The sequence below is a fragment of the Artemia franciscana genome, unplaced genomic scaffold (genome assembly GCF_032884065.1).
Source record: "Artemia franciscana unplaced genomic scaffold, ASM3288406v1 PGA_scaffold_55, whole genome shotgun sequence".
NCBI lineage: Eukaryota > Metazoa > Arthropoda > Branchiopoda > Anostraca > Artemiidae > Artemia > Artemia franciscana.
In genome coordinates, this window is record NW_027062695.1 from 1,152,673 (window position 1) to 1,165,836 (window position 13,164).

The window sequence follows — 13,164 nt, forward strand, 5'->3', positions numbered from 1 at the left end:
AAGGGACGGTCAAGTCTCAACGGAACTTGATAGGAAGTAATAACTAGTGTCCAAGTTCTGCCTTATGAGATTCGAACATAATATAGCCTGTACTGGGAGAGATAGAAAGCAGTGGTGTCAATTAACAAAAATGTAAGAGGGGGAATATGCCTTATTGGATATCTAAGGGGGGAAATTTCACGGTTTTTCTTTTTATTTTTCAACGAAAATGCCTCGAAAAGGCGAAATACCAACAAAAGGTATTATCGTATTATCCAAAATCGGGGGAGAGCAAAATCTACGGAAGCAAATGAGGCCTAGATTTACATAATTTGAACAACGCCAAAAAAAAGCTTGGCGGATTTCGACACCTTAGTTAGAAGCAAGATCTGATGTCACTATGTCTGTCTTCTTTAATGTCTGAAAGACATCTTTCAGAGCAGGCTCTTAAATCTGAATGTGAGAGTATGGCTTAGAGTCCTAATTGTGTCTTTCGGAAGTCCCGAGCCGTTCCAGCTTCTAGGAGAAGCAGTAAAAGAGGGTCCTTAGGTTACTGTCATCAGCACCTCCACCAGGAGATGACGTCGGATTCCAACCAAACCTGGTGGAAGGCAATTATAGTGCCCTAATTATATTTTTGGAGTCTAGACCAGATCCAGCCTTTGTGAAGGGGATGGGGCACTCAATTTCTTATCATTAGTATATTAACCAGAATAGACTGTTCCGGGAAATTCTAATTTTGCAAGTTTTTCCTTTTGGGAATCCGTGCATAATCCAGCCTTTGCGAGGGGAGACGGTCCCTCCATTGCTGTCACCAGGATATCTACCTCAACAGCTTGTCATATATAAATAAAATTTCGAAAATACTGTCCTATTTCTGTGTGTTCTTTTTTCGGGATTCGAAGCTGATTTTACCTCTGTGGGTAATGGTGGAGAAGGTGGAGGGCAAACACATGATCTACTATAATGGAATGTCAAATTTCAACAAAATTTGGTGGAATCAGCTGATATGTTGGCTTCTTTTTTCAGGACTCTACCATAATTCGACTTCTGTCGAGCAGCTAGGCTCACTGCTGCGTCTTTTCAAAGAGTTCGTGACAACGAACTGTGAGTAAGGAGCGACTCGGCTCAATAGAAACTGAAATTCTAAAAAACGAAATTTCGATATTAGAAGATAAATCAAGAGAATTAGCTTATTAGGCTGACTCCAAACATAAAAAAAAATATATCAAGTTTAGTGTTACCCATCAAAAATTATGAGCCTGAGAGAATATGCCTAATTTTTTAAATAGGGGGAAAAAACCTCCCCCCTACTCAAGGAATCTACTCAATGAAAATCACACCATCAGATTCAGCGTACCAGAGAGCCCTACTGTAGAAGTTTCAACCTCCTATATACAAAAATTTGAAATTTTGCTATTTTTGCAAGAAGAAAGATAACGGGTGCATTTTTTTTTTCAGGGGTGATCGTATCATAATAATGAAGTTTGACTGTTTGTCCCATTTTTTAAAAACGGCTACCGAAACACAGATCTGACTTCAGGGGCGTGAGGTTAGAAATCTCCTTTTATTAGTCTAATCACCTGGCCGACTAGCAAATTTCATTCGACAAAACCTGGTTAACATTTACAGATATGGCGTTGGTTAACCATGCTCGAGCAAACTTTTGTAAGTTAAGAGCAACATTCCTGCCATCCGCGTCCATAAGAAAGACCTATTTGATCTAAAATAAATTTGGCAAAGATTAGCAGCCAAGACTTTTCTTGCGCGTTTAGGAGGTGGTGACCAATCCTATGGACATGATCGCTGTGACTCTGTCGCTGTGAGCCATGGGTAGGCCTACAGGTTAATGCAAACCTTCAAGGGGTCTTAGCACCAGAAGTGCTTGGTTTCTGTTTCTTCAACAACTCAAGCAACACATTTGAAGCAAATATAATCTTTTGAAATAAAATTGTAACAAATTACTTAAAGGTAGCCATAAAAGCTTTACTAGGTACTTAAGTATTATGCGAAAAACACTCGAGACATTACCTGGTTTTCATCCCGGTTGGTTTGCAATGTATAGTAATAGAATATAGTGTCTGACCATGGATATCTATGCTTTAATTATATATTTAGTAGATATTTTGGTTAGGTTAGATTATGTCTGTATAGGTTAAGTATTTAATATATACAATGCTTTATCACCACCACCCCTAATGTGCAAATATATAGCCGAAATTTGTTTCTAAACTATTATATTTTTATCTTACTTAACATTAGCATTAACCAAACTTCACTACTCGATTGGTTTTCGTATAATACTTAAGTAGGCCTACCCTTTTATCATTTTTTCTGAAGACTACAAACGGTTTTTGAAGGTTTTTACCCTGAAAAACAAAATGGACTGAATTCTAAACGAATCATATTTCTTCGTCATTAACAGCAAAGGAACAATAGCAGTCAGATTGGTCGTTCGAACCGCAAAAGGTAATCAAATAGACAATTTAGGTAGGCCATCATTTCACAAAGACTTAACAAAAATGCAAACGAAGTATTTGATCTTCATTTGCTATCAATTCTTATATCGTTATTATTCAGCTTTAATAAAGCTCGGAAATTGTAATGTATTTCTAATAAATTTCAAAAATCAACGCACATTAAAATTGGTATTCAAGCTCGAAAAACTTACAATAAAAGGGAACTTTAGTGTTTAAAACTGTCATTAGTGAATCAATCCACAGTCAGAGTTTGGGCCCCGCAGTGGTAGAATATTTGTGTTTTAATATCTGAAATGCCGACAGATGCATATCAAGCCAGTTATTTTTATTACATCAAGATAGCTTCTTACGTATTATAGCGACCACACTGTTGCTCAAGTATTATATTTTCATCGTATCTAGGTATATTTCATTAGGACTAGCCTAACTTCACTTCTTAGGTATGGCCGCTATAATACGTAAGCACCCCAATACAAAACCTAAAACAAAAAGCGGATTCACCCTTATACCAAAGTAAGATCAGTATAGTAACCTAAAAGAGGTCTTTGCCCCCTGCCCGACCCCACAATCTCAAGATTTTATAAATTTGCTATAAGTTTCCTATGGCATTTAATTCACTCATCTTTGCCAATTATTTCGAATCCCCCCCCTTCTTCCCCCAAAATAAATTTGCATGGATGTGAATGAATATGAAGGACCATAATTTGACGAAGCTCAAGAGACTAATGACGTTTTACTAATAAAACAAAAACACAATAAATGGAAGAACTAACTTTAGTAATCCCACTTCATTGCAAAGAAATAAATTAGGCTATCTAATAAGGACGATTTGAAATCCAGCAATAGACAGTATTTCGATACGTTATATTCAAGTACTTCACTTCTAAGTTCCTGTGGACCCTCCCCCTAAAGGAGAAAATACAAAAACAGCGGAAATGTCCGAAATAATGGAAGCATTGTTCTTAAAAAACAAAATTTTTATAACAGGATATTTTGTAGTTCCTTTAAGTAATACTTTGGTGCTCAGCAGGATTTCGAATCTGCACATTTAAAAATATTTCCAGACACATACAAAAGAAGCTTTCGGGCCCGGATCCTCCAAAAAAATCAAGATTTTTCCATACTTTCTCAAAAATCCGTTTTCTAGTTCATGGATGTTCATATAAATTTCACACCCCCCCCCTTCAATTTAGAACAAATTCCTGGTTACAAGCTAGGTCCGGCACCCATCTAGAAAATTATTGACTTTAAACAGTTAAACTATGCTATAATTTATGTATTGATGTGATGATGGAAGAGCCTCAACCTCCAAAACCCCTTAGAGCCTAAAGGGACAGGGGAAACCTTTTATGAATTTGAAAAAAAATCTACAACTTCAGCCATTCAAATGCCCTAAAATATTCACGGTCTCAAGTGTCGAAAATAGTTGTACACAATTCGAAATAATAAAAACGCCTGACAAACATCTAAACTGAATTTAATTTCCATACTTTTTAATACCATAATTTCATAACTAAAAACAATCTACTACTGGCTATTATATATTCTAAAAATTCACAAAAAGTAGTTAAAACATCAAATTAGACAGTACCGTTAAGACACAAATATAAAAATAAGACGCTATACAAAAAAGTAGCAGGCCAGCAGCTTTTAATTCACCTCGTTAGTTAATTCAAAACTCAAAAGTTTAAATATTTAAGCCTACCTACAATTGAATATACATGATATGTGTAAGGAAAGCAAATATCTTTTCAACGAACTGACACGCGGCATTAAAGAGATAGAGAGAAATAGCAAAACATCACATTACCATTTACGCTTTATCAAACACACCAGCAAAAAAATAATACCATTGGAGTAATAGTCCAATTTCAAAAGGACACCTTTTCACTCCCTTATGCACAAAACCCCTTCGTTATTTGTTCCGATTTTGGCAAAAACCTGCTCTAATTCACTTTTAAGTACTGGCACAATTTGCTTTCGATATTCCAGTCACGAAATGAAGGCGTCCTCTATTTCTTGAGCGGAACACTCTCCCGTGATATTGACCAATGAGCGAACAGATTGAGACTTGTGGCTCGTGCCGTGGATTTGCAAGACATGAGAATTGATGATCAAAGAGGTAAATTAAAGAAAATGAGGCTGCTAGGTGCCGAAAGAATTTGCAAACATATTAATAATTTTAGCAACGACACATGGAAGCTTTCGACTTGATTAAGTGGAGAGCTAGAGTAACGAGACGGACCTAGCTTTTGAAATCTTCAGCTTCTACATAAGAAGTAAGGACCATTTAATTAAAGTGTGGTTTCGAGCTTGAAATGCATACGTCATGTCGTCGCAATAATTCAAAATGTGGCATGCCGCAACTCGCAAGGCATCGAGTTTTTCGAATAAAAAACTGAAAACGACTTTTAGCTTATGGATATTTTTACTTTTACATTCAGCGTTTAGTAAACCGCCTTTCGCTACCACACTGAAAATTAGGAACAATAATTGGGAAGACAAACCGTAGGCCTACTGCAATTTTGATTTTATAAACAAATTATAACTAGCTATTTGAATAATGAGCGTTTTAGCATAATAGACTAATAATGGTACCAGCTCTTTTGGCTTGTAATTAACCCCCATGAAAAATGTTGAGATTTCATAGTTTTCCATTATAACTTGCCTTTTATTGAATCTACAATCTCTTTCCTTCTGCGAACAAATTCTTATGCATGTGCATGATTCAAGATGCGGCGGCAAACAGTTGTACAGGGTTTAAGCTGAACTTTGTAACCCAGGCCATATCCAAGGTGGAGGGAGGATTGACCGGACAAAATTCTGAATAGCCTATACCCTTATTCATAATTATGATTTTTTTTTGAGAAAATTATCCATAATGTAAATGAAAACCTCAAAGTATCTCAATATCTTCAAATCCAGTCTATTGACCAATATCTATGACAGTTAGTCAATGAACCAAAGATGTGTTCACAATAGAATTGGGATTGACGTCAGAGAAGTTAGCGAAGATCGTCCATTTCATTTGTCATCGCTTATCATATTAAATGAAAAATCAAGTTTTTTCAACTGAAATTACGACGCAACATTAAAACTCAAAACGAACAGAACTTATTACAGGCAAAGGGGAGATTATACCCTCCTCGACACCTCACTTTTCACACTAAAGTTTTTTAAGCACTTTTGAAATAGCTTCTTATTGTCATAATTATAAACCAGCCCTGTGTTTCAGGAGTCGTTATTAAGGAATTGGAACAGAACTCAAACTTCAGCGTAAAGACCGAGGTGTTAACTCTTTTCATATACGTAATAATTTCTGTTCGTTCTAACTTTCAAGGGTTGGCCACAGGAGGGTTGGCGATGCAAGAGGATTGATCAACGAGCATAATCTTGGTTTTGTCCCAGTTGACCTGTAGACCTGCTTTACTTTCAACCTGGTCAGCCACAATCACAGCTGTCAAGACCTTGTACGTGTTCCAAACGAAAAGCCTTAGGAGGATAGGCGGCCTGAGATGGTTCGACTTCGTCAGCAACGAGAAGTTACTACAGACAACACGACAGACACTGTTTTCCATCCAAATTGCGGAACGCACTCTATGATGGTACGGTCATCTCCTTAGAATGTCATCACACCTACCTGTGCAAATCGTGCTGACTTTAACCCCGCAGAAGCCGACTGGAAACAATTCCACGGAAAACTGAAACATCGATAGTCTGATAGTCTTTCAAAATACTTGAAACTGGCAAAATCGATGTCCACAATGCACTGGCGTTAGCTGCTGATCGCACCAGCTGGAGGAGGCTGACATCACTCTCTAAGCTGAGCCACGCTCGGCAGGAGACATGGCTAATGCTTTACTTTCAGTTGAAAAAAAAATGTTTAATTCCTGATCTTTTTTAAATACTGTCAGGAAATCTGGCTCCACCTCCACGGAAAAATCCCCCACGTAAAGATTCTCTAGAAAATTCGCCAAGAAAACTTTACACCAGACATTACCCTTAACATCTCCAGACGTAAAATTGAGTCGACAAAGAGAAAGTAAGACAAATAAACATAATTTCATATAGGAATTCTGCCAACTTTTTCCATATAAAATTTCTACTGAAAACATCACCCCACCCCCAAAAACTTCTCTCCTTATGAAAATTCTCCCCGTGGAAAATCCCCTGCCCCCACCTCAAAAATAAAAAAATACTATGCTTACACAATGGGAAAATTTCATAATTTAAAGACCTTTCTCCAGGGGCTGTGGGATGTCATGTTTCTCCAAAGGCATAGTTCAACTATTCGACCTTTCAAATATGTCAAACACAATTGCTATCTCAAAATTTAAATCGGACAATTTTGGAAAAAAGAGGGGCATGGGAGGGGGCTAGTTGCCTTCAAATCTTATTTGTCATTTAAAAAGGCATTTGAACTTTAAATTTCAATTCAATTGAGCCCTCACCCGATGTCCCGGACCATTGGTTCGATACAATCACCTTTGGGAAGAAAATAAATAAATAAAATAAAGACACATCCATGATCTTCCTTCTGGCAAAAAATAGGAAATTCTACATTTTTGCAGAGAGGAGCTTAAAACCTCTGTATTACGGTTCTTTGATACGCTGAATTTGATGGTATGGCTTTCATTAAGATTGTTTGACTTTTAGAGGGCATTTCTTCATTTTTTTGAAAATCAGGCAAATTTAATCATGCTCGTAGGCTTTCATAGTTAACACTAAATGTAACGAATCTTATGTATTTTACATCCGCATAGTATATCGATCCTTTTGATATACCTATTTATGTCAAAATTCCATGATTCAGAGATTTGATTACTAATGAGCCGCGTCGCTCCTTAATTACAGTTTGTTATCACGAACTATTTGATAATCGTCGCTTTCCATAGGCAGTCCAATAGTACTGCCGAAGTAAAAGTGAATGGATTTCATGTATATTTCTTTCCAGGCCACTTTCTGTCGAAAAAATAGTCGTACTTCTGCAGGAGGTCATTTGATTGGAAGTTGAAAGTTTCAGTTCCCTCTTTAAGAATTGAAAACGATTGGAGGGTGACATACCCCTTCCCGTTCCCTTTTTAACTGCCCACCCCCAGACCACCAGAGACATCCGGTCACAATTTTTAGATACTCATTCTGTCCAAAATAATTAGAAGGTCTAATTAAAAAAAAAAAAAAAAAAAAAAAAAAAAAAAAAAAAAAAAAAAAAAAAAAAAAAAAAAACACGGCCCCTGAGACAAGGGATGAAAATTATGCAAGTTGCTCATTATTTACACATAGGTATAATGGAAAGGGAGGCATGTTTATTCTAGGTGTTCAAAAAGACTAAGAGTATAAAGTTGAAACTCCCATGGATTGTTGAGGGGGATGTCGAAGTAAATCAAAAGATAGTACGTGCATCCAGGTTATCAAACTGACGTATTTGTAATATCTTAGGAACGGCTAGGATACATTCAGGAAAGGATATTGAGTTTAAACTTTAGTGTCTATGTAAAAGACACAATATTCGGATACCTGCAGTGCCACAGAACCAAAATAGGTCACTAAAATCGGAAATTCGAAGTTGTAGTGCCTTTTTTAAGAGTAATTAATAAGAGAGTAACCAACCCACCTTCTATGTTTTTTATCAATCTTGCCCCAAGACCACATGGACGCCCAATTAAAATTTCAAGAAATCCACTTTGCCCAAAACAGTCAAAAAGTTCTACACATTTGTCTCCAGAAATAAACTGACTTCCACAATCCTTGGCACAAGGGTCGTAAATCCTGCAAGTTGCCCATAGTTTTCACATTGGTTTTATGACAGGAAAGGGGGTACGCTGACCCTTGGTGTCTGATTAGCTCGGAACTTTTTGAGATCCATCTCTGGGCCAAAAGAATCATATATTTTGTAAGGATTAGGGTGTTAAACCAAAAAGCTCTTCGTTCCCAATTACTTGTATTTCGAATGAGTTTTTTTTGTATTTTTGTGAGTTTTTTTGTGTTTTTTGAGGTTTTTTGTATTTGTATTTCGAACGCAAAAGATCGTAAACGATCAAGGCGAGACTTTGAGGGAGTATTAGAGGGTCAAATGCATTTATAATTTTGACTTGGGGGGAGGGGGGTAAATTGAAATACATTACGTGCATTCAAATCTTCGAAATAGCATGTCAGCGGGAACGGATTGGGGCATGGAGCAGGACCTTTCAGGTACTATAGGAGAAAGGTATAGGGGAGGTGAATTCAAATTTAGTTCGGGAAAGAAATAAAACACTAGGCAATTTCTCCTTTTTAGACCCCCCCTCATTCTTTGGGCCCAGAGAACCATAACTCTTATAAGGAGCGGTGGTCTTAAACCGGGCTAAAAAGTTTTGTTGCTAATTACTTCTTTTTCGAGTTAGTTCTTACGGATTGCTCGCTAGGTAAAGATTACCAGAATTTCCTAAAAGCGTACTTTGGAAACGATACACATACCTAAGTAAACCAAAGGACGCTAAACCTAACCCGTACTTTAATAGCGTTTTTGCACCATAAGCTTCTATAAGTCTTACAAATTTATGCACGGTTGTGCAGTTTGAACGATCGAAAGACACGTGTTCTGCCAGGTCGTCAATATCGCATATATACAATATCTCAAGAACGACTCAAGTAGTAAATAAAATTTTTAGGGAATATGGGGGAAGGGGGGTAAGTGGACGCTCAATTGCAGCTTAGGGAGAAGAAAAGAGGTAAATGGTGTAATACTGGAGCAGACTTATACAATTCGATAGCTACAACACCATGGGAACGGAACTTCGGCCTAAGGGGCCAACTTGAAATTTCGAGGTAATATATGAAGGGGGCACGGGGTGGCAGTATCTTAAATTCAAGCTTTGACTTAGACGGACCGTGCAGGAGTTATCAAAGACAATCAGTTTTTGAAGCTACTGATTCTTGGTGAGGTTTATTTTATTTTTTTATTTATCATTTATTTATTCTTTTTTTTTATCTTGACTTTCCTGCAATTCCACACAATCAAGAGGCCGGAATTGAAACTTAAAAAGCAGGGGAACCTCAACCAGAAAACAAATTCGGTTGCATTGATCCTTGACACCCTAGTTTTATTTCTATTCTTCAAACAAAAAACACAACTTTTTTTAATAAATAAGCTCAAAATGCGTTTATTTAAACAAAAAATAGTTCAAAAAACACCATAATAAAGGTTCTTATAAAAAAGTTGTCGATCAATATTCTTCTATATTCAAGGTTACGACAGAATGGGGATCAGGATGACTTCAGCCCGATAGAGGGTCGAATATTACACAAATTATTAACCACTTGAATAATATCCCCATCCTCATCCATCAAAAATCCTACACTAGACCAACTGTCACAACTTATTGCAAAACTTTAATACAAAATAGCGAATCAAAATATTAGTTCTTAAGAAGAAAAATCAAGAAAAAACTTTATAAATTTTCCTTTCGCTAGCCAACAAAAAAGCCATCTGAATTAAAACGAAGAATACTTAATGAAAAAAATTTTCTCCAATAAAAATTAGAGATTCAGTCATACGACAATTCAAACTTAGAACGAACAGAAATTACTATCAATTAACAAATTACCCCCAAAACGTAAATAAATTACAATAAATAACCAAGTCAAACTTAAAACAAACAGATACTATAGCCAAGAGGAGTAAGACTAACACCCCCAATACCTTCCAAAGGCCAGAGTGTCTTTTGAACTATGCTGAAAACCTTTTTTGTTTAGATTTCATTTTAATTAGTCATAACATCAACAACCTGATAACAAGCAACAATTGATAGGTCAAGGCTAAGCAAAGTTTAAAAATAAGATTGGTGGTGCTACCTGTTCCCTTCCATTCCTCTAAAACCTTTAAACAACTTGAATGTCGGTTGGATTTATTGATAACGATTTGTATTTTGAACAGCGTGGTTTTTGTTTCTCAATACATCAACGACCATAATAAAAAACAAGAAAATCACTAAAAATATATAAGATTATAGAAAAGAAATAATGAACGTAGACTGATTGGCTGATGCATAATACTGTTTTGTTATTTAATTATTTTGTTGTTATTAAATATTTATTTGTTGATGATATAAAAAAAGGAAAATATTAAAAGTATATTTTGTTTTCAGCAAAGCGCAAATAATTCCCAGGCCTTTAGCCTTTAGGGGTGTTAGTCCTACTCCTGTCTGTGGTTATTAGAGTTCGTTTTAACTTCGAACTGATTATTCCTTGTAATTGCCTATTTGTTTTGGATCTCATTTATCCATTGATGGCAATTTCTATTCATTTTGAGTTTGAATCATTATATGATTATCTCTGCTCGTCTTTGGTTTAATGTGGCTCTTTACTTTTCTTTGAAAAATTTCTTTAATTCTTTTTGGAATGGTGTTTTCATTAATTTCAAGTAAAACCTGTCACAAACATGTCTTTATGTAACATTTCAAACCGGGTGGGTCAATGCATGTAAAGTTTCTTTTACTTGAAAATTATGTTTGCAATTTAGATTAGAAAGTTAATTACTAGAATTGAAAAAGTCACTTTTAAAACCAAAAGCCACAACAAGTCAATCTAAAATTACTGAAGTACAATTTGGGCTAATTCTTCAATAGCAAAACTGTTTAAAGTCCTGATATCTTCTACCAGATTTCCAATTTCCAATTTTAACCAGTCGCCACTGTTTTTCTACATAAAAATCAAACCATGATAAATGTGACTAGCAAAATTTTCGCTTAACGTTACTGAGAGGCATGCAAGTTTATATTTTTGGAACCTTTATAACACAACCAAATACTTGATAACGGGCACAAAGAAAAGGACAGAAGTTCGTTATGCTCACTAAACTTTACCGGTTTCTTTTTTTTGTCGAGGAACTATGCTGATTTATACCGTGACTGCAAGATGATGTGTAGGAGGGAATTTAGTAATGAAAGAATAGTATGAACTAGAAGAACAAGCAGATGTTAAATTACAAGGAACAGAACAATCGAAGTAAAATATGATTGACACTCTTCGACATGCCTAACAGAAGCAAAACGACTTGGACAAGTCGAATGACGAAGTAGGTTGAACAAAAAGAATTATTTCCAGCTATTCTAGATGTCACTTTTTGTCCTAAGAATGACATGTATTTTGGTAGTTCTGCAAAGGATAGGCTAGTTGCAAACTAAAAAAGATGTCTAGCAGAAAGGTCTTAAAATCTACTGGCAGAAACCTTATTCTGCCAGAATGATCTCCTGATTGTATTCATTCCCCCGCCTCGACCTTTCAAGGAAAGGTCTGCGAGACCTATTTCGAATCTAATTTGCTCGCTACTCTATTTCGGAAGCTAAAAGCTAAGTTAGCGATTGCAATTTTGTATAACCTAATACCAGAAAAATATCTTTCTTCAGGATTGCGAAAAAAAGGAAGAATTACAGATACTATCAGAAATGTCAATCAAGAGGATTGGAGGGGAATTTGAATTTCTCATTGGATTAGTCTATGCCGCTTCCTCTGAGAAAAATTGAAGAAAACGAAATAAATTAAAATCAACCCTTGTGGGATAAAGACGAGTTATTTTCCGAATTATTTTTATTGATTTTTTTTTATTATCTGAATTGTAGCTATTTTTCAGAAGTATCTATATGTATGTGATTTTAAAAACACACACAGGAGGTGGGGTGTGTATCTCCTCCTCCCCCAAAAAAAGTGTTGAAATCATTTTCCGGTTTTTACTGCTCCCACAGAATTACCCCCTTTCCCCTCCTCAAATAGGTTCCTGCTATCGTGTCCGAGAATTACATTAAAACTGATATTCAAAAACTTTAACTGAGTATTTCAACCCGACATCTGTACTTTCTTCTCGTTCTTCGCCATATTGTTTCTGGTCCTCTTATTACAAGAAATTTCAATGAGCTTAGCAGCAGGTTTTATAAAGAGAACTAAGCAGCTGAGAAGTTAAACATAGGGCGGTGCATTCTTGCACTTCCTAGGATTTTTGCGTCAAAGCATTAGTTTGTCTTTGAAAATTTAGACGTTCTTACGATAAAAGACATTTTTGGCACAAATACAGCAATGAAGAAAAAGAAATTAGAAGCCAGTTTGTTAATCCATACTAACGTGTACTTCAATACATTTTTCATACTCGAACACAAAAGCAAAGCCAAAACGCCAAAACTTTTGTATGACTTGAAATCAAAAACTTTTGGATATTTTAAAATCAAAAGCAGCAACGTTAAATTAGTTTAAACAGAGAAAAACATTTTTTTTTTGCCAGAAATACAGACTAAATCTAGCACTGAAAACGAGCATGAACTGGCTGAAGTAAAATACTAAACAATGAACATAAATTACTAAAGATACTAAAAGGATCAGATTGCTGATTACCCTTTATTAAAATAAAATTAGTTCCAAAAGTTAAAAAAAGATGTCAAAACTACAAATTATATTTACTGAAGCTCAATACTCATTAAAGGCCAAACCTAATGCAGGCTGAAAACCGTGTTTTACTTTTTTAATGTAACTGAAATGTCATGTTTGTAATTAGTAACATGAAGCCCTCGAACACCAGCTAAGGGACAAAGCAAACGCCAAATGTGAAATAAGTGCTACCGTGTTTGGATTTTTGGACTTTAATTTTTCAATGTTAGCCTCTGGTTTTCGATCAACAAACTCAGAAATCCTTTGATACAAATTGCGACAGAATGTGGAAGCCATTTATGAAAGGGGA

General features: G+C 35.8%; 1 protein-coding gene across 2 annotated transcripts in view; it reads right to left on the reverse strand.

Annotated features, from left to right (window-relative positions):
• The window catches only part of LOC136042010 (arf-GAP with GTPase, ANK repeat and PH domain-containing protein 1-like), a 223,948-nt gene that overhangs the window by 149,892 nt on the left and 60,892 nt on the right, over window positions 1–13,164 (reverse strand). The window contains exon 1 of one of the 2 annotated variants that reach the window (XM_065726846.1): window positions 4,270–4,423. The exons of the other annotated variant lie outside the window; for it this stretch is intronic. The gene's annotated coding sequence lies outside the window, so the exon portion shown is untranslated. Of the gene's footprint in view, window positions 1–4,269; window positions 4,424–13,164 lie in introns of those variants that run through there. 2 annotated transcript variants of the gene reach the window in all.